This window comes from Macaca mulatta, chromosome 7, assembly GCF_049350105.2.
Source record: "Macaca mulatta isolate MMU2019108-1 chromosome 7, T2T-MMU8v2.0, whole genome shotgun sequence".
Classification (NCBI taxonomy): domain Eukaryota; kingdom Metazoa; phylum Chordata; class Mammalia; order Primates; family Cercopithecidae; genus Macaca; species Macaca mulatta.
The window spans coordinates 105,752,189-105,771,558 of NC_133412.1; the positions used below are offsets into that span (position 1 = coordinate 105,752,189).

The 19,370-nt window shown below is 37.3% G+C and overlaps 1 protein-coding gene and 1 pseudogene across 2 annotated transcripts in view; one reads left to right on the plus strand and one right to left on the minus strand.

Annotated features, from left to right (window-relative positions):
• Positions 1 to 19,370, plus strand: part of AKAP6 (A-kinase anchoring protein 6) — a 526,643-nt gene that overhangs the window by 327,114 nt on the left and 180,159 nt on the right. The window lies entirely within an intron of this gene.
• Positions 9,130 to 10,252, minus strand: LOC717478 (solute carrier family 25 member 36 pseudogene; annotated as a pseudogene).

Sequence of the window (19,370 nt, forward strand, 5' to 3'; positions counted from 1 at the left end):
CTGAAGTAAATCAAACAATTCAAAGTATCATATGATCAGCATGACTGTATGGGCTTTTCTCCATCACAAGAGTATACCCTAGAAAGGTATACCATTAAGCAATATTTTAAAAAAAGGCAAATTGTGCTATAAGGAAGTGTACCAAAATAGGGCTTTATCAACAATCTTTAGATCAGTATAATTCCCTTAATTGTCTTTTCATTTAAAGTAATACAAAAGGAGGCTGTTAGTTCTTGTGGCCTCAGTAGTCATAAGCATGAGAATTGTATGTGTTCCTATTTCTGTGACTTCAACAGTTTACAACTATGCATTAAGTCCCACACTTAGCTGGAAGATAATTTAGAAGGAATTGTTTTAAAAACAGACATTTTAGAAGAATGTTGATTTGAGCTGGATTTGCTTAAAAATTACAATAAAAATGTCTCATTCTTGAGTAATATTTTGTTTCTGTTGGTTATCTCTCAGGTTGTGGCTTTCTTGTGAATGATGATTTGCCTTTATAGAAATTAGTATTTTAGCACTATTTTGTTAATAATAGCAGTGATCATTTTCAGAATTGCCTTTTTGGTGAGCACATAGAAGGGTATTCCTCTTGGTAAGCACCTTAAGCAAGAAGGATTGGGTCTTCCTTTCTTGTTTATTACACTTCGCACTCTGTCATTATCAGCTCTGATGTTTAGTGAAAATGGTTTCCAATCGCCTAGATGTGCTTTGACAGAACTGACAGTAGAAACTGTATCTTAGCTTACTTGAATCAGTGCTGAAGAAAAGCACCCAGGCATGCGAAGACAGCTTTTATGAGGTACATTTTGTCAGTGTAAACACTATGAAATCCAACACATTTGGAAAAGCATACTCTGTGTTTGTTAGGATGAATGAATCACTAATAGATTAAAGAGCACAGCCAAATAAACTTAGACTAGTCATAAGCATATGTGGCCTAATATTCAAATGTAGGAAATCCAATTAAGCTCTAGCTCTTCTTAGTTTTTCATTCATGAGGCGGTACCTCTACTGAAAAAGCAAATAACTAAAAAGTTTCTTTTACCAAAAAAAAGGCATTGCATTTTTAAAATATAAGTTTGAAGTTAGTCTTCCACAGATAGCCAATTTAATTATGCTAAAAATGACATTTTTAATTAAACACCAAGGTAAGCATAAATGGATTTCAAAATAATTAATCAAACATCAAAAAATTGAAACCTTTTTCTGCTTGAGCAGCAGAAATGAAAGAACCAGTCTTCGGGTCTCATAGAGATTCAATCTAATTTAATTCTCTGTCTTCTCTAAATAAACATTCCTAAAACCTTTTTTTCATCTGGGGGAATAAGGATGAGAGGGGTAATCAATATTTCTAGCATTTTAATTAAAACCGTTAGTGGAATAAATCCATTTAATTATCAGTTAATGAAATACAAGGTCATTTACCTGACAGGAACTTTGAGGGTGGATTACTAGCTGGAATAAAGCAGAAGAACCCAATGTCACAGCCATTTAACTTCTGTCAAATTTAAGGTTAAAATCCTTTTAGACTGTTTAACCTATTCTCTACCATTTTTCTATTATGTATGCCAATTGGCAGGAGAAATGCATGTTAAAACTTATTTTACATTTAATTGTGCTACAAAGTTTTCATTAAATTTCTAGAAATTTCTTTATATTTCTAAGGCATAAATTGAAAAGTTACAATAAAGCCCAATGTAATTTTATTGTTATTTTGTGTTTATTATTTATAAAGTTAAATCGACATCTTTTTCCTGACTGCAAATCTTATGAATTGTTTCTTTTTTTATAAATATAAATTAATAAAATATAAGTTTTAGTCTGTAAATTATGGATGCAAACATAGAACAAATGTGCAATAATAAATCACTTTACATAATTTATGGTTAATTTTATATATAGCCCCTTTTTTGAAGTAACCTCCATTTCATAAGAATAATATAAAAAAGTGAGAGCTGGTTGGTCACTAAGCTAAGTTTGAAATTGGTTTGGTAAACGGTTTTAAGTCAGTTTAACAAATGACGAGAAGGCACAAGATTGCCTTGTAGAGGAAAGTTCCTTGTCTTTGATGGTGACACTGACTGGGTTTCCCTAAGCAGCACACACTGCTCATATTTCATATAGATCACTTTTAGAAACAGAGGCTGAAAAGGGCTCTTGTTCTTCCTTTCCCCAATAAAGATGTTGAATTAATTTTCTAGGGTTTGGATTTTTATTTTAATTTTGTAGATTTGAGTTTGTCTTATAGCTATAAATTTCTGAGATACAAAAGATAACTTGTTTTGGGTTCTAGTTCTTCCTTTTTAAAATGAAACTCCCTAAACACTACAGTAGTGGATAATACAAACGAGGATATCCAGTTTTAACCTGTGCTACTTCCCCCTAATTCACCTTAGCTGTGTACCATGCAAGAAGCCCAACATACTACACAGTGGTTTGTCTTTCAGACATACCAGTGTGGCATTCTAACTTCTACATGCTCAATACAGCCAGGTGCAGTGTCTCACACCTGTAATCCCAGCATTTTTGGAGGCTGGGGTGAGTGGATTGCTTGAGGCCAGGAGTTCAATACCAGCCTGGCCAACACGGTGAAACTCCGTTTCTACTAAAAGTACAAAAATTAGTCAGGTGTGGTGGCATGCCTGTAATCCCAGCTACTCAGAAGACTGAGGCAGGAGAACTGCTTGAACTTGGGAGGTGGAGATTGCAGTGAGCCAAGATCACACCACTGCACTCTAGCGTGGGCAACAGAGTGAGACTCTGTTTAAAAATGAATAAAAATAAAAATAAATGCTAAATACCATTAATTTACAAAAATTCATGTCACCTAAAAGAGAAAAGTAAATCAGTGACCAGTTCAAATTTGTTTTAACTGGACCAGGGTTCCCCAAGAGATGGAATAATAATGAAAGCAGCATTGTTCACCCTGTTCTCCATTCACCTAGACCATGCATAGATTTTTAATACTTCGAGAAAGTAACAAAACGTACTTAAAAGAGTGGTTTAGGCTGGGTAGTTCTGATAACTCTATTTAACTCTATTTTATATTTTTATAAATGTAGATTTTTATAAATGTAGTCCTTGTGACTCACCCAAGAGGACTGTAAAATTTGCTTCTTTTAAGCCATAAGGTAAGACATATGAAGGAAAAATGTATCCATGATACCCAATTATTCCATCTTTGATTGAAATACAGAGAAACAACTAGAGATGATGCTGCAAGAACCAGAGGGCCTTGGGACTTGTGTAGGTTATTTGCTGCTCTTCATACTAACTGGTCATAGGAATTTGTGCAGGCCTCTTTGCCTTTTAACATATATATAAATGGCTCCCACCTTGGGTACCCACTGACACAATTAGAAACTATGCAATGTCTGCCTTGCTCACTCCTCCACATTCCCACTACTTTCTAGTTTTTAAGCAAGGTGTTCATGATTATTGTAGTGTCACAGCAGCCAAGAATCATGGGTTTAATGGGTTCATCACTCTTCTAAATTGTTTGACTGGCTCTTCGTCACTATGGTGGTAGTGGATTGTCTAATTGTTGCAGGTAGTCTAGGCTATGCTATGTGGGGTTATATTCGTTGTTTATTTTACTATAATAACATACCTGAGACTGTGTAATTTATAAAGAACAGAAGTTTATTTTCTCACAGTCTGGAAGCTGGGAAGTGAAGTCCAAGGTCAAGGCACTGGCAGGTTTGCTGTCTGATGAGGGTCCAGTCTTCACTTCCAAGATGGTGCCTGGTGGCTACATTCTCCAGAGAGGGTGAACTCTGTGTCCTCACATGGCAGAAGGAATGGATAAGCAAGAGCACGCTCCCTTCGACCTTGAATCTTTTTTATAAGAATACTAAGCCCTCATGACTTAATCACCTCCCTAAGGCCACACTTCTTAATACTGTTGCACTGGGGAGTAAGTTTCAGCATGAATTTTTAAGGGGACACCATCATTCAAACCATAGCGTGGATTACTTGTACCTCCATGTATTGTCTAACATCCACTTACTGTTGAGATTATTAACAGTAAATGATTGCAATTTCCTTTTGGTCCCCTTACATCTTAGGCCCATTTTTTATGGAGTACTTTTTTTCCTGCCACCCTTTGGCTGTGGATTCTAGACTATCTGTTCTTCTTTATATAGTATGCATATTCCTTTAGGAATCTTATCATTTAGGATGATTGTAGCCACCACTATAGGCAGTGGTGTCCAGATCTACATCTTCGGTTTAGTGTCCTCCCACTTTGCATGCTATGGTTCCATCCTATATTGACTCTAGAAGACTGCTAGTTTTATATACTGTTGTCACCTGAAAATTTCCATAATAATTAAGTTTACCACTTTCTTTTTTTCCACCTTTTCTGTCATTATATCCTTCCAACGTGCCAGGCTCCTTGGCTATAGAAGCTGAAAATAATTTTCACTGTTCTTCTCCCCTTTTGTTCCCAAATGGGAGCCACCAGCCACCAAGAACTGCTGCATCTTCCTTGACAAGGCCTCTTGGAATCATGTTTTTCTATTTCCCCATCTGGCCTAGGAGCCCAGGCCTTTATCTGTTTATGTCTAGATTACTCCACCTGCCTCTTACCCAATTTTCCTTCACTTTCTTAGAAACCCAGAATATTCTTTTGCCTTTTGATCTTTATAAAATCATAAAATTTCTTACAAGGGACTTGCATGCATTATAATCATATTGGATTAAATCGAATATAGTTTGCATTTTCTCTAACGATACTGCCAGCCATCACACCAAATTAATTTTTCATTTCCAGCCAAGAAGACTTTACTCTCCATTCAAGCTACAGCTCTACTGCTATCTCCTAGGCTTGCTCACCTTTCTCCTGAGTTGCTATTTTCTTCCCATTCCTCTTTCTGAATGCACATCTCCAAAATGTCCATCACTAGAGTGCTGCAGTGGCTCATGCATATAATCCCAACACTTTGGGAGGCCAAGGTGGGAGGAATGCTTGAACCCAGGAGTTTGAAACCAGCCTGGGCAATATAGGGAGACCCCATCTCTACAAAAAAAATTAAAAATTAGCTGGCCATGGCGGCACATGCCTGTAGTCCCAGCTACTCAGGATGCTGAGGTGGGAGGGTCACTTGAGGCCAAGAGGTCGAGGCTGCAGTGAAATGTGATTGTGCCACTACACTCCAGCCTGGGTGACAGAGCAAGACCCTGTCTCAAATAAAATAAAATAAAAATAAAAATAAATAAATCCATCACTTATATACAGCCAGGGACAACTTTGCGTGCCATAACATTTAAAGTGTGGAAGAATCACTCATTTAGTTGGCATATGTTTGGCCTCAATTTAGGTATTCTGTCATCAAAAGTTTAACTACCATGTTTGGCCATTTTTTTTCTCCTTTTCCTTTCATTTATTAATAAGTGTTGTGATACAGTTTGGATATATATGTTTGTCAGATTTGAACCCCACCCAAATATCATGTTGAATTGTAATCCCCAATGCTGGAGGCAGGGCCTGGTGGGAGGTGTTTAGATTATGAGGGCTCACTCATGGCTTGGTGCTGTCTTTCTGATAGTGAGTTCTCATGAGATCTGGTCATTTAAGAGTATTTGGCACCTCCCTTCCCCTCTCTCTCTCACTTGCTCCTGCATTCTCCATGTGACACACCTGCTCCCTCTTCATCTTCCACCATGATTGTAAGTTTCCTGGTGACATGGTTTGTCACCTTTGAAGCTGACATGGTTCCTGTAAAGCCTGCAGAACTATGAGCCAATTAATCCTCTTTTCTTTATTAATTACCCAGTATTAAGTATTTATAGCAATGCAAGCATTGCCTAATACAGTTTGTAATCAATTTTCTTATCTATAAAAAGGGAATAATAATAATTATCTTGAAGAATATAATGAAATCGAGAAGTACTGAGTTATAAGTTTGTATTTGTTCATTTGCTTTCTGTGGTCTTTGTGTTAGTGAAACTAGAGCAAATGAGATATCGCCTCATTTTTATTTATAGTCATGATTTGAGTTCAACAGAAAAACACAATAATGGATTTCTATCATTTCACATTCATGTAAGTTGAATGAGTGGCACTTTCTGAGTTTCTGCCTACTACAAACTTACACAGACTCATAGTAGCAAATCAGATGGCCCGTGTCTTGGGCCATTTGGGTTCTTCTGCCATGTATACAAGTCTAATTTGAAACCATTGTACCTTAAACTCTTAACTAATTGCTCAAACTTAAAGTCATTATTTCAGATCTTTATTAAAAATCAGACTTTGCCCTATAAAATGCCCATAATTTTTAGCAGCTATAATATCTGCTGTGTAATTTTCTCTTTCAAAAAATGTCATACTCAATTTAATATTGGTATGTTGTTTGCAACTGACTGAGGGAGCTATGTGAAGCCATTACAAACTCTAGTTTCACAAGAATTGGACTCTGAAGCCTGCACCACTGACACTCTGGGTCTGTTTTTCTGACACAGTCCCACAGCATATTTCTCATACCCTGAGGGCTACCCTAGGGGATGTTCTGTCATGGAGTGAAATGGCATTGACTAAAATGAAAATTTTCTTCTCTGTGAGAAAATGTATTGAAAAGAAACCAATCACAAATGCAACAAACCAATTAAATCAAAACAAAACACACAATTCTGTGAATTAATTAGGTAGAGTGAAATATACCAGACTGATAGTCTTTTTAAAAGATACCTTGTACACAATTAGAAATATTATGAGCTGAACCAGTTGGCTCAGGCCTTGTAATCCCAGCACTTTCAGAGACCGAGGCAGGGGATTGCTTGAGCTCAGGAGTTCAAGACCAGCCTGCAACATGGCAAGACCTTGTCTCTACTAAAAAAAAAAAATTAGCTGGGCATGGTGGCACATGCTTGTGGCCCCAGCTACTCAGGAGGCTGAGGCAGCAGGATAGCTGGAACCTGGAATATCGAGGCTGTAGTGATCTGTGATTGCACCACTGTGCTCCAGTCTGGGTGACAGAGCAAGACCCTGTCTCAGGAAAAAAAAAAGTATTATGAAGGAGCTATTTTTATACAATATATAAAGGATATGAAAAAATCATGCTTTGAGTATTTCTATAAATTCACAAAATAATGTTTGCAGAATTTGCAACCACAATCTTGTTTATTACATAATTTTTAGGTGGTAAAATATTTTCGTGAGGAAATCCCAACTGAGAAGTTGATTTCAGAAAAATTCATCAAATAGGAATACGATATTAATGAGTAAAATTGATTAATGAAGTAAAATTATTGACTATCAGGAAAAGAGTGAATATGCAGCAGATTAGGAAATAATCGACTGTGGCAGAGAATGACTGTATCACCACAGAAATGAATTTTATTTCAGTTAAGGTATAAAGGCCCTACTTACCTAGTCATTAACATTCTTTTATTTTCCTTATACCTTGATGTCTCCAGTAAACTGTGTGAAACTGGATGTGGTTTCTCCACTAGAGCGTAGATGCAAGATGTTAACTGTAACTAAATGTTAAACTCCATATGGCATATTAGAACAATTTATTATTGGATCTCTTAGTAAATCTTTTTAAATGTTGAGGTCAAGTTTCCAAGTAACTCTGATGTGTCAGACAGGGTCCTAAATATATTGGGAAGTCCTTAACTTTAAGAAGCTCATAATTTAGTTAGGAAGCGAAGACTAGCAGATAGATCTCTGCCAATGCAAGGTGGTCAGCGATACATAGTGGATGAATAGAGACATAGACTTGGGGAAATGAAAGAGTTGTTTGGCCCTTAGAGGACTTTTTGGTTTCATCGAAGTAAGAGAGCAGATTAGAGAAAGCGTTTCATGCAGAAGAAATATTTGCAAAACTCAGGGGTAGGAAGCCTTTCTATTTGGGAGCCAGTGATAAATAGACAAATTGCCTGGGGAAGATTATTATGTAGAAAGTAATGAGAGATAACAATTTTAAAAGGAGATTGGGGTGAGACTGGGGAAAGCTTTTTTTGCTAATCTAACTTTTTTATCTAGGTAGGTGGCATGGACCACACTGTCCCAGATTTATGATGATCATGTCATATAGAATATAATCAGAAATCTAAAGAAAGTGAATGTATGTTAGATAGATCTGTCTCTCTTAAGATAAATCTGTCTGTTTTTCTTAAGATAAATATCTCTCATCTAGATATTTCAGTGAAAGTCAGAGTTGGTTGACATGAAACATAATAAAGATCTGGCCATCTAGTGATGAAGTAAGTATTAAAAGTAGAATACCAACAGAACTAATTTGGATTTTTAAAAATAAATGTGTTTGGAAAATCTCATGCTTAAAATGCATTCATGAAGCAATATTTATAGCATGTATGACTATAAAAATATATTAAACATAAACATAAATCTTTCTCTTTTATGTGACTTTTATTATCTGCCCATCAAATTTAGTTAATTATCAAAGGTGACTCTATTTAATGAAAGCTGTGTCCCAACAAAACCTATTTTTTTTTTTCAGCGAAATAGCCAAGAATCAACAATTTACTAGTTATTTTGTCCCAAACTATTACCATGTGTGTTTGGTATGTTAACAATTTAAATATACACATTAGGCTAAACATCAAGCACCTGTTAGCAGTGGAAACTGAAACATTTTGATGCTAAAAAATATACAAGATATTTAGATGCTATTTCATTGGTTGTCAAAAACAGTGACTACTGCAAATAATTAAATATAAAATATTGTGCCAGGTCCTCTCAGGGAAATGTGAAAATAATACTGACGATCTCATTGTCATTGTTGTGATTTTACTGGAATTAAACAAAAGCCAGAAGTTATAGATTTATGACTGCCAATACTATCTTTGGATAGTTACAATACAGTATGTAAAATTAAAGATGGCTTTGTTTAAAAGACTGCCATAAATCAACAAAACCCAACTGTGTCTGGTAGACATGGTAGAGAGAATGGCAATTTTGAGAGAGGAGTGCTTCTAAAGGCGTTTCCTTGGAGGTTCTGAGGTTTTTTTTTTTTCTCCACATTACTGAAAGGCCAAGAAATGTGGTGTGATCACTATAATTCCTACAACAAAACTTCCACTTATAATAGTTACATGTTCCCAAACTATTTTTCTTCTGTCTGCCATGCTGGCTTCCATATTCCATGGACAACTGTCATCTTTCTTCTTTTTCTGTAGTACAGCAGCCCTCATGCTGCTATCCATTGAGTAGGTAAACCACCAATTCATAGGTGGCCATCACAATGGCTGTGTTTGGAATCTGTCTCACTAGATGAGTTGTCAGACCACGGTAAAGAGACCCATAACCACCTTCTTGAACGAGCAAAGCTAGTGTCTGAAAAAAAGATCTGTATTTTGTTCCCTCTTCACATAGTCTTGTTCTTACAACTTCATGTGGATATGCTATAGTTGTGGCACAAGTTTTTGAGGTGGCAGCAGCTAGCATCATTCCCACAAAATCTGATGCTTCTTTCACAGACTCTTCATCATTTTCCATTGTAGAAGCAGTCTTACATTCCAGTAGTTTTTACTTTATACTTTCATAAATAACAAAATGGGTAACAGTCTCTATATACCAGCATATGAAGCAGACATGCCCCTATAAAATCCTTTTAGTCCATCTGTCTGATACACTTTACAAACACATTCAAAAGCACCCATTCGCCTTTCCCCACGGTTCCTTGCATGAAGCTGTAACCGAGTCTTTATAAGCCAAATGGGGTTGGTTGCTGTGATTGCAGTAAAACCTGCCATTGCCGCTGAAATCATGTGTACTTGGGTAGAATCAGGATCAAATACATCATTCAACTTTTCCTTGCAGTTTGAATAAGCAGCAAAGTATATTGCTCTGGAAGGGGCTACCCCCACTAAATTGGGGCCTAATCCTCTAAACAAGGAACGTGGCCCTTCTTTTTCCAAGATCAACTTTAGGCAATGAAGAGGTCCAGGAGACACTATTCGGTTGACACTGGCTCCAGCCATGGTGTTCAGGTGAACTTCAGAAATATAAAGTGTCACAGAAGATGACTGCAGTCGTGTTTTTACAACTTCCAGTGGACATATCAGAATAGCTCCCACTGTACCACCACATACCCCGGCAAACAGATGCACCAGCGTGTCCCTCTGGCTCATTCTCTCTCCCGCATGTCCTCCGGGCGCTGAGGTGGGACGCGGATCTGGCCGCCCGCTACGGCAGGCGGCTTCGGTCCCGGACTGGAGACGCACAGCGCCCCTGGGACGGCGAGGAGAGCTGGCCGAGACGCGGCTGCAGAAAGCAACCCGGCACAGCCCTCCCCAGGGCACTCTAGCCGCCCCGCCGCCTGCCTAAGCACGCCCACAAAACCTATTTTCTTTTCCCACAATGATCTATACAGAGTTATGAGATTAGGTACAGAATATTTTGCTCACTTTCATGACCACCACCTGTAGTACAAGAACTAGAAGACAGTGGTTTCTCTCCTTCTTAGCAGTTCTCCAGATTTACTCTGAGTAAGCATCACCTGGGAGTGACAGTCAAAACCGACTCACCTGGGAAACTAAGGTTTATTCAGTCCTCACTGGGCCTGGGAATCTGCATTTTAGTGAATGTACCAGCTGATTCTGAAACTGATAATCTGAGGACTACTTTCTGAGAAACATTGCCCTAGAATGAAGAGGAATACATACGTTTAGTGTAGAGCAATCTCTCATTCATAGGCAATTGTCTTAAATATTATTGACAGTTAAGTAAATGCCTCAGTGTTATACCCAGTTAAGTAAATGGCTCAGTGGTTGATGCTATTGTTCCACTCCTACATCTTTGAAGGACTTCTCTCAGGAAGGCCCTATGAACTTAAAACCTACAACAGGGAAGTTTGTGAGGGTTTGTCACACATTTATAAAGCAGGGTTCTATGCTTCTTAAAGCCCTGGCTGTAAATATGCTTCTCTCTGTTTATCCTGCTTATATTATACCTTTCCTGAGTGAAAGCCCAAGTGAATTTAATTAGCAGAGCATAGATAGAACTGACATACGGCAATCCAATATATGGAATTTTGTCATAATACAGTTTATGGAATAGGGGGAGAATTTGATAAAGACTCCTCAAATTCACTTAAACAGAACTGAGAGGTGTCCTTGCACCTATTTACAGGGTACTGCCCTCAGCACAGATCCAGAAGAATGGCCAGTTCCTGCATGATCTCCTGGGAGCCCAGGCTCTGATTTGACGTAGGGAAAAGGGCCAAGAAAATCACTGTAACTTGGGGAATGGCTTTGCAAACCCAAGAAACATTCATTTCCCCATTTGTTAGTTGAAAAGGAGTAGAGAGAAGATGCTGACTCATGCTGACCCTGTAGTGGCTGTGATGCTAAAATAGCCAGTGGCAGGAACAAGAAGAGAGAAGCCCAACCCTCATTAGAGTCAATGGAAGCAATTCCAATATTAGTAACAGCTTAAAGCAGCAAATGAGCCTACAAATCTGTGAGTGCTGCTCCCTAACTGTTTTTTTCTCATCATACCAGCATGTACCACAATGGACCTAATTTTTGAGATTTTCAGTTTGGATTTAAACGAAAGCTTATGAGATCCAGGACACTTTTTGTCATGGTCTTTCAGATTTCTCTGTGTCTAAATATTGCCTTATATCCAGTACGGACTTACTAGAGACTTCGTTGTTTTTAATTTTGATCTATCTGCAGTATTATGATTGCTTTTCTTAATGCTTAATCAGGAAGGATATGATTACTTTTTCTGTGAATGTATGTATGTTTTTAAAAGTTTGCCATTTTTTACCATAATTTTATCATGTCTTGGCATTAAAGAATACAATGATCTCTATATGGATACCATTTCTATGGTACTTCTATTCCATATAATGATGATGCTGTTTTCATTAAAGTAATAAAAAAATCTATACAGCATATGAGCAGGATTTGAAAGCTGGCACATCTAATTATCATAGTAAGGAAAGAGCATGAATGCCAATTTTATATTTAACAAAAGGCATCCTTAATTGTTGGTGGTCCCACACATGGTAGATTGACAATAAAGAACTAGTGTAACACATTTTGGTCTTAAACATAAAACAAGGCAACATAGATTGTTTTAAAAATGAAGTTTGTGCTAGTCTGAGACCTCAGGTATTAAATGTCTTCAGAAACTGGTGCTTTCTTTGATCCCTGAGAAGGATAAGAAGAGGTTAGGAGGTAGATGGTCACATAGATAATGGTACTCTAGTATAGTCCTTGATTTATTACATACAAGGAAGATGACAGTCTATGGGGATTTTCAAGCCAAAAGTCTCCTGCCTTGCAAATGATCATTGAGAGATTACAATGTAACTCCTGTTTAAAATGTGAAAGCTGTTGGCTCTATAATTTCTAAATAGCATCCTTTTTTATTTTGATGATGTTTTCACTCATATTGTACGTATCTCCCTGTTTAATATTTTAAATTTGATGTGTACTTCAGAAGTGATCACTGTTTTGTGATTTACAACCTTGGAGAAAAATAACATAGTAGTCATAACTTTGCAGTTTTTTGTGATGCATGAAGATCAGATTTTTTAATGTTGGTTAATGCTTTGCTAATTAAAGTATGCATGTTAATTAAAGCAGAGGCTAATGTTAATTACCTATATTAATGGAATCTCATGTAGCACCTGCCTGAAGCAATGGGTTCAATTTTCAAAATATCTCAATTAAGGCTGAAACTTTTGATTTGCATCTAGTAGGGTTTCAATTAACTGCATTGAAAACTTAAATAACACTCTTAGGGGTGCAAAATATCAGTGATTATATGAAGCACAGTGGAGTTTGGTAGGTTCATTTATAGTCTTCTTTAAAAAAAAAAAAGCCTAACTATATTTCTTTCCTATTTACTGACCAAAATTCTATTTACTCACCAAGATGCAGTGAAAACACCACCTCTTCCAGGAAGTATTTTCCAATTCTCAGCCAACTACCAGAGTTTCAGTTTGTTGTTCTTATTTATTGTATATTATTCTGTTTTGTATTATAGTTAGTTGTTAGAATCTGTGTCCTTCGCTAACTAGAAGCACCTTGTCTTTATTCCTTACAAAGATAAGCACATTTGACAAGACACTAGCATATTTTGTAAGTTGAAGACACTCTTTAAGTATGTGTAAAACCAGTAAGTACGTTTATTGACTACAGTGGATATGAGTGAACTTTTAGCACATGGTGATTCCACTGTTGCTACATTCATGGCTGCTCCAAGTAAAACATGAAGTTGCTGTTTGAGATCTTATTGCTTTATCAAATAAAAGATTGACATTTTCATTAATTTCTGATAAATATAAGCTGGAATGGGGAAGAAGGTACCTGTTCAAGTAAAAATAGTGTTGTGAAACCAAAGAACATGTGTTTGTGCTGTCAGGGATGATATTAACATCCTCTTTTGGTCCTAGATTTGTATTTTGACTGTACTGCAAGCAGATCTGGCTTGTGACCATAAGCGCAAATACTTTAAACAAGCTGTCTATTTAAGACAGCCATCGAGGGTTGGTGTCATTTTGGAAGATAAGACATGGAGTTTCATGTGGTGACAGCTCAAATCTTAAAATAATAAATTAAAAATATAGATTACTGGAGACAAGTACATTGTAATTAGTATGGATATCAGTTTTCCTGAACTTACTGTTATGTTTGCCAAAGTCCCAATAACAACCATTCCCACCGGGCCTTCGGAAGGGATTATGGGCTAATGGTACTAACCTTTTTCACATCTAGTATAATGATGGTTTCAGAAAAATAGTTTCCATAATTGAAGGGAGCAATAATCTCCTCAATAAGTATATACAAATAGATTACACACTGATTTACAGTCCCTGGAAATCTACATTGATAACTGCTGTGCCTTGGCAGAATTTGACTCTGATAAGTTACCATCAGTCTCAGAGGGCTAAGATTTGTCTTCATTCAGCTGTAGAGAATATCAAACAAACATAAGATTTCCATGTATAAGGTGTAACCGACAAGGTGACACAAAGGAAGCATAACTGCTTACTGTACTGATGTGCTATTGGCATGCTGGTTAAAAAAAAATACAAAGAAAGGTGAAAGGGAATCGTATTGATTGGGCAATAAGATGTTAGCTGTTGTCTTAATGGCAGGACCTGTGATAGCTGGAAATAAGATGTGAATGTGTCCATTAATGAAGACTGATCCAGGTTTAGATTTGATAGTGAGAGCTCACGTATTTCATGTCACACCGGTTTAATATTGGCTAGTTAGTAGATGGAATAAATGCAACAACTAGTTGGAGAAATGTGACAAATGTGCATATCAGACTTTCCAGGATGAGGCAGTGGGCCAGGTCTTTATAACTTGTAGAGCAAAGTCACCAAAGCAGCCATTCCCCATTGTGCCACCATTAAGGTAGCAGATGGCAGAGCATTAGCAAAAAGACATTGAGAACAGCTGGAAAACATCTGGTAGGAAGTGACAACCTAATGGGTATGCTGGGTTGTTCCTAATTGTGGGCAATCACTCAAAAAGCCTGGAAAGAAACTTTAGTGTGTTGGTTGGTGGGAGGAAGAAGTTGGTCAAAGCAATAAATTCTAGTTCAGGAATTTGAGGGAATTCTGAAAAGAAGTCACTTTAGAGCCTGGCCAAATAGATTACGGAGCATTCATTTGTTTCCTCCCAAGTTCTAAATAAGAACAAACTTTTTAAAGGAGTTCGTGAGGCCTCTCTGGACCTGGAATCTACTTTAGGAAGATATTTAATTCATGAATACTATTTAAAATGTGAGATTCTGAGAGTATATGGAAAGGTTAGATGTTCATAGAGAATATGGAAATGCTAATTAAACTGGGGTGAGGGAAGTAGAGTATTTAACAACTCAATTCACCATTCCTGTTTCTTAATTTACTATCTTATGACTTTTCTGGGACCTAGATAAAATTTAAAAACTGTTTTGGCTATTTCTAGGTCTATATTTTTTCTTTTCCCCCCCTAATTCCAGCCATTTGTCCTTGTCTGTCTGTATCTCATTGCTCACTCTCCTGCTTTCTCACAAGGATCACCTAACTTTTCATAACCTCTCTATCTTTCAAGACTCACCACTGGGAGAGTAACATGTCATTTTGGGAAATGTAGAAATGGCAAATGGGCAGAAAGGAGGTCAGAGCGAACAGGTATAGTGTCTCCAGAAAGGAATACTAGGAAGTCAAAATGCAGAGGAGCCAAGGGCTCAACATGTGCTGCAACTCCAGCCCTAAATTTCTAAATTACTGCAGGACCCCCTATAAACCCTACATATCAATAAATCATGATAATTATATAATAATAAATCCTGCTACTGATAGGGAACTAGCAATCAGAATCGGAAAGGAAAAATTCTCACAATGAGGCTTCATTGCTTACCACACCCTGGACATTTAAAGGGAAGGAGTGACAAAGCAGTTGAATGGTAAGCTATAACAGGGCAAGCTAATCAGAGTGTGCAGACAAGGAACGAATGGTAGTGTACACCGCCAAAGGTGCACAATCAGTGTCGTTCCTGGAGGCAGTGGGAGCACAGAGTTTTGATTAAATCTAAGACTCATAAGACAAGTAGTACATTGGGCCTTGCAGAAAGTGACCAAAGTGCATACCTTACTCAGTAGACTTGATGTCATACCCGGGCTCTTTTAGTTGTCTATGTCTGTGCTGGCAGCCTCAGTCAGGGACTAGCTAGAGACTGGAAATCACAGTTTCAGGACTACTGGTTAGAGAGAATACATAGGATGGTTAGTAGAAAAGCACTGGAGTTGGAGCCAGAAACCCCCGGTTCTTCTTCTCATTATCTATGTGACTTTGGACAAACGAATTTATTTGACCTCTGGCTTCTGCATCTGCTAAGTGGGGATAATGACACCTGATCTACCTGCACATAGCACAAGGTTGTTAGGATTATCAAATGAGATAATATATATGAAATCACACACCATAAAAGTATAAATGTAATTTATTATCAAAGTATCAATATCATATTACCAAGTGATTTCTGATCAAGCAGAATATTACTCTCAATGATGATTTAAGCATTTATCTAGGTACCCAGTGAACAGTGAACTGAAGTAGGTGAACCTGGGCTTACCACATCCAATGAATCTGTTAATTTGCATACTGTTGCAAATAAGAGGACAAAATCAATACTTGTTTCATAGTATAATAGATTATTTGGAATGAAACGAAAATATAAATATCTAATTATGTAAAATATAAAATTTTATAGTTCTCTTTAAATGTCTTGTAAAATGGTAGAGAGGTTCATTTTGGGTGTGGGATTCTGACTAATAATAGAATGTTTGTCATTTTTAAAAAATACAGTTCTCTCTTAGGACTGATTCTCAAGCTGTGAAGTAGCAGATTGCCAATACAAAATACGACTTCATTTCTCACTGTTGTCTTTTATTCTGACACATTTCTTTCTATCTCAGAACCTCACTCAAACTGAGGTCCTAACAGTTGTTAAATATCAATCTGAAGAAGCCAGATGAATCATCAGAATGTTTCATGTTCTAGATTTGTCTGATTGTTTCCTTGTGGTGTCTCTTAACTTTTTCCTCTACTCACTCTTCCCTACAAACTAGAAATTTGGTCCAGAGTCTTGTTTGGATTCAGATTAAACATTTTTGGCATGTGTACTTCAAATGGCATCCCATCATGCCAGGCTATCCACTGTTCGTGATGCTAATGTGGTGGTGGCCAGACACAGTACCTCTTTCTATAGACAAGATTTCCTTTATAATTAGCAGGTAATCTATAGGATAATGCTTGGGCATTCTGTGAATGTCCAGTTTTCCCTCAAATATTTGCTTAAGAGTTTTAGAATACATTGATGATTCTTGCTGGAATCAATTATTTCTTTAGGGGTTGTAAAATGAAGATTTCCTAATTCTACTATTTCTTCCACATTTTAACTTGGCATTTTTTCCTATAGACTTTCTCTTATCAACATCAGATGAACTATAGTTCCTCTTTTAAAAAGCAAGTGAAATGCTTTTCTCATTATTTACCAATTTTGGTGGTAAGAAGTTAGTGTAATAGTCACCCTCAATGGCGGCATTTTTTTTTCTCTTTTGAGTATAATTATAGACTAATTGAGTTTTATTTATGTAATATACAACAATCAATTGCAATAATTCTTTTTTAGTGCTTGTGTTTCCCACATTTGCCGAAAGGGAGCCTCTTCATGATGACACTTGTGTCCTTTTGGCAGATCCCTGTTAGTCAAGGAATGCTTCTTTGTTTTCTAGTACAAGAAGAAATCCCAGCCTCACCTTATACTTTCCCTGCCTTCCCTTTTAAAAGTATTTTTAAAATAGTATCTTCAGTTCTTCCTAGATGGAAATAAGCCATATCAGACCCTCTCCTTGCCTCACTCATTCTTTCAGTACATACTTATTGAGTCTCTGCTGTGGGTCAGAAGAAATCCGGTTCATATCACACTCTTGGGGAGCCTAAAATCTAACAGGACAGAGGAGTCCTGAGTACTATAAGGTGAAGAGAGATATGTTTTATATTAGAAGGACAGATCACGTATCATGGACATTCAGGTGGGGGAGGAGTTTCTTGAGCCCAGAGGAATATGTGAGATGTGGAGCTGCAGAATTGGAGGGAAGCCTGGGAAGCAGAGGTGGAAAAGCTGTGTACCTGGGAGGACATGGCTTAGTCTGATGTGAGTATAGGTGGGTTTTGCTATTTGTCAGAAAAGGAAGTCATGGAGGGTACATGCAAAGGTAGACTGGGATCCAACCATGACACCAGGTATTTAAATACTATACTAAGACATTTGATTTTATTCTGAAGAAAATAGCAACCACTAAAAGGCTTTTGTTCTTCATTGTTATTGTTTAATTTTTAAGTCAAAATAATAATATGACAAGATGTGCTATGGCAATCCTGATACAGAAGCCTTTTTTTCATCTGGGTTGGATGCTGAGTAAGCTGGCCAGTGATGGGTCTAATGACTCAAGTATGAGGGCACTAGTTACTCCTGTGATTTGTGTCTTATATGTAACAAAAGATCATCAAAAGGGTTTTAATGTCAATTGATAATAAGGATGGGTTCAACTTCCCACAACCATGAGAAATTCTATACAGCCCAGGTATCTTTCTCCCAGGCATAGAACTCCTTCCTTTTTGGTTCTTTCTCCAAATCTTGATAGAGTTATACCTCCATGTGCTACTTACATGGTCAACTTTAATTATACAAACTGTAGCAGAAACCAAAATGATCTAACAACCAAAATGCTGAGAATTCAAACCCTGGAAACTGAAATAAGACTTCTTTTGCTTTTATTCTGAGACTACTTACTTTTGTTTTTTTATATACTTATTAGAACTTCAGTTGTCTAGTTTCTCAGCTTAATTTAACATATCATATATGAAAGATGAGACAAGCTACTAGAGGCTGCCACATCAAGAATTGCAAGGAATAACTCTTCCATCTTCGATGTAGTAGAGAGCATGAGCTGTTAAGTCAGAAACAAGAACTTTAAAATCACTGGGTCTAAAGCCATTCTATGTAAAGAAAAGCAGCACCAATAATACCTGTGAGTATAACAGCGTTATAATTGATGTTATATTTTGACAGTTATCCATAGAACAGATTCTGTTTAAGGATATGAAATATCTCAGACTTCCATCCTAAATGGAAGAAATACAATTCATAAAAAGTTGCTGGCACTTCAAGAGGTAAATTGTTCCATCTCTTTCCCCTTTGTTAATTGAAAGCTGAATGAGGTACATTTGGGAGTCACTGAGAGCCCAGTTTAGGGTGTTTGATTTTAAATAAGCATTTTCATTTTCCCTTCATTCCTTTGTGATTTGAACTTTCCTATCCTGTTATGTGTTGTTCAACTATTCTTCCCTGTGACTTTGAGAATTCTGTTTCCCTCTGTGGTCTGGAGTGTGATATATTTTCTCCATGTTTTAGCTCAACTGGGTCTTTTATCTCCAGAGTTCAAGTTTCATAGAGACTTGCTAAAATTAAACATCATCACTTTAAATTAAAATGTGTAACATGGAGGTTTAATAGCTTCCAGGGGTTTTCTGTTTGCACTTCTTAGACAATCCCAATCCACTTCTTTTTTTTCTTTTTTTCTTTTTTCTTTTTTCTTTTTTTTTTGTTTCAATGGCATGATCTCGGCTCACTGCAACCTGTGCCTCCCTGTTCTAGCGATTCTCCTGCCTCAGCCTCCCAAGTAGCTGGGATTACAGGCATGTGCCACCACCCCTGGCTAATTTTTTGTATTTTTAGTAAAAACAGGGTTTCACCGTGTTAGCCAGGCTGATCTCGAACTCCTGACCTCAGGTAATCCCCCCAGCCTCGGCCTCCCAAAGCCCTGGGATTACAGGCATAAGCCACCACACCCAGCCCCAATCCACTTCTTAAACTGAAGGAATCT